The sequence below is a fragment of the Babylonia areolata genome, chromosome 27 (genome assembly GCF_041734735.1).
Source record: "Babylonia areolata isolate BAREFJ2019XMU chromosome 27, ASM4173473v1, whole genome shotgun sequence".
In the NCBI taxonomy this organism is placed as follows: Eukaryota; Metazoa; Mollusca; class Gastropoda; order Neogastropoda; family Buccinidae; genus Babylonia; species Babylonia areolata.
The window spans coordinates 32232225-32235644 of NC_134902.1; positions in this window are offsets into that span (position 1 = coordinate 32232225).

Sequence of the window (3420 nt, forward strand, 5' to 3'; positions counted from 1 at the left end):
TGGTCAGTGCTCCGCTGTCTGGTCAGTACTCCGCTGTCTGTTCCGCTGTCTGGTCAGTACTCCGCTGTCTGGTCAGTACTCCGCTGTCTGTTCCGCTGTCTGGTCAGTGCTCCGCTGTCTGGTCAGTACTCCGCTGTCTGTTCCGCTGTCTGGTCAGTACTCCGCTGTCTGTTCCGCTGTCTGGTCAGTACTCCGCTGTCTGTTCCGCTGTCTGGTCAGTACTCCGCTGTCTGTTCCGCTGTCTGGTCAGTACTCCGCTGTCTGTTCCGCTGTCTGGTCAGTACTCCGCTGTCTGTTCCGCTGTCTGGTCAGTGCTCCGCTGTCTGGTCAGTACTCCGCTGTCTGTTCCGCTGTCTGGTCAGTACTCCGCTGTCTGTTCCGCTGTCTGGTCAGTACTCCGCTGTCTGTTCCGCTGTCTGGTCAGTGCTCCGCTGTCTGGTCAGTACTCCGCTGTCTGTTCCGCTGTCTGTTCCGCTGTCTGGTCAGTACTCCGCTGTCTGTTCCGCTGTCTGTTCCGCTGTCTGTTCCGCTGTCTGGTCAGTACTCCGCTGTCTGTTCCGCTGTCTGTTCCGCTGTCTGGTCAGTACTCCGCTGTCTGTTCCGCTGTCTGTTCCGCTGTCTGGTCAGTACTCCGCTGTCTGTTCCGCTGTCTGGTCAGTACTTCCGCTGTCTGTTCCGCTGTCTGGTCAGTGCTCCGCTGTCTGGTCAGTACTCCGCTGTCTGGTCAGTGCTCCGCTGTCTGGTCAGTACTCCGCTGTCTGTTCCGCTGTCTGTTCCGCTGTCTGTTCCGCTGTCTGGTCAGTACTTCCGCTGTCTGTTCCGCTGTCTGTTCCGCTGTCTGGTCAGTACTCCGCTGTCTGTTCCGCTGTCTGGTCAGTACTCCGCTGTCTGTTCCGCTGTCTGGTCAGTGCTCCGCTGTCTGGTCAGTACTCCGCTGTCTGTTCCGCTGTCTGGTCAGTATTCCGCTGTCTGGTCAGTACTCCGCTGTCTGTTCCGCTGTCTGGTCAGTGTTCCGCTGTCTGTTCCGCGTTCCGCTGTCTGGTCAGTACTCCGCTGTCTGTTCCGCTGTCTGGTCAGTGTTCCGCTGTCTGGTCAGTACTCCGCTGTCTGTTCCGCTGTCTGGTCAGTACTCCGCTGTCTGTTCCGCTGTCTGGTCAGTGCTCCGCTGTCTGGTCAGTACTCCGCTGTCTGTTCCGCTGTCTGGTCAGTGTTCCGCTGTCTGGTCAGTACTCCGCTGTCTGTTCCGCTGTCTGGTCAGTGTTCCGCTGTCTGTTCCGCTGTCTGGTCAGTGTTCCGCTGTCTGGTCAGTACTCCGCTGTCTGTTCCGCTGTCTGGTCAGTGTTCCGCTGTCTGGTCAGTACTCCGCTGTCTGTTCCGCTGTCTGGTCAGTGTTCCGCTGTCTGGTCAGTACTCCGCTGTCTGTTCCGCTGTCTGGTCAGTACTCCGCTGTCTGTTCCGCTGTCTGGTCAGTGCTCCGCTGTCTGGTCAGTGCTCCGCTGTCTGTTCCGCTGTCTGGTCAGTGCTCCGCTGTCTGGTCAGTGCTCCGCTGTCTGGTCAGTGCTCCGCTGTCTGGTCAGTGCTCCGCTGTCTGGTCAGTGCTCCGCTGTCTGGTCAGTGTTCCGCTGTCTGGTCAGTGCTCCGCTGTCTGGAGAGAGAGAGAGCAGGGAGAGATTCGGATTCGGATTCGGAATCGGATGGTTTATTCAAAAAAGGCCTTAGCCCCTTATGAAGGGGTGGTGTGTAAATTTATTTCGAAAACATTATGACATACAGTATATGATACAATAAAACAAAACAATACCTAGATTGATAATCAGGAACAACTAAATGACCGGATTTTGAATGCTTTGTGTAGATACGTTGCAAACTGTCTGACTTCTTCTTCACGACGTGACGTCATAAGCAAAACTAGTTTAAACATAGAAGGCTGAGAGTAATATTTCTGGGGTATGAAATTATATCTTAGTTCACATAACTTTGGACAACAAAACATGAAATGAGCAGGGAGAGAGTGAGAGAGAAAGAGAGAGAGAGGTTAATTAAATTATCAAATTTTTCGATTGCTCACACACACACACACACACACACACACACACACACACACACACACACACACACACACACACACACACACACACACACACACACACACACACACAATTGTAAGCAATGATTTTTTTTCTCAGCCAGCTCTTGCCAGGAAGGAAGAGCGCGTGGCCACAATTCAGCGCCACCCAATTTTTCTTCTTTTTTTTTTTGGTTTCTACAAGTACATTTATTTGTACTATCAAAGTGGACTTTTCAACATAATTTCTGGCAAGGACAAACTTTTTTTTTTTAACTGAGAACTCCATGGCTCCAGACAGGTCTTGGAGAGGACGACACCAACCCTACTGCACACCAAGCTCCATGGCTCCAGACAGGACTTGGAGAGGACGACACCAACCCTGCTGCACACCAAGCTCCATGGCTCCAGACAGGACGACACCAACCCTGCTGCACACCAAGCTCCATGGCTCCAGACAGGACTTGGAGAGGAGGACACCAACCCTACTGCACACCAAGCTCCATGGCTCCAGACAGGACTTGGAGAGGACGACACCAACCCTGCTGCACACCAAGCTTCATGGCTCCAGACAGGACTAGGAGAGGCCGACGTCATTCATCAGACGTGCTGGACTGACACTGTTAAAAGGCGAACAACAAGAAGATCCGAATGACTAGCACCCGTACCACCACCACCACACAACTCAAGGTCTAGTGGGAGAGAGGGGGAGAGTGAAAGAAAGAAAAAATCCTTGGACTTGAACCCAGTACAGTGCACACTCAATTCCTGGTCGGGCGTATCGCTGGTCCACTGCTTCCCCAAGACTAACGAGAAAAAAGAAACAATGACAATGAAAAATAGAACAAAACAAAACAAACAAACAAACAAAAAACCCGCCCCAAAATGACGGATACTGATCTGTATCTATCTTATCGGCTTGCTCTAACAGTTTTCATTTCTGTTCTTGGTGTGATGTTTGGGAAAAAGAGAGAGAGAGAGAGAAGAAAAAATGATTGTTGTTTGTTTGATGTTTTTTCCTGAACATCCTGAAACGCTGAACAAGCTGTCCTCACACGTTCGTGCGGTTGAAGGTCACCTTGAAGGTCACCTTGAAGGTCACCTTGACCCAGTCTCTCTCTTTCTCTCTCTCTCTCTATCTCTCCAATCCGGCTTCACACCTCATTGGGCGAGCAGCGTGTGCAGTGTGAACACATCTCGCGCGCACAGCAGAAAGATACTGATCGCGTCAGCTCTCGCCGAGTCGGTTCTTCATCACTGAAACCGACATCCGTCATATCCACAAGCCACTCCCACCACGCTGATCGGTGTCAATCTGTCTCCGTCTGTCTCTGTCTTTCTGTCTCTCTCTCAGT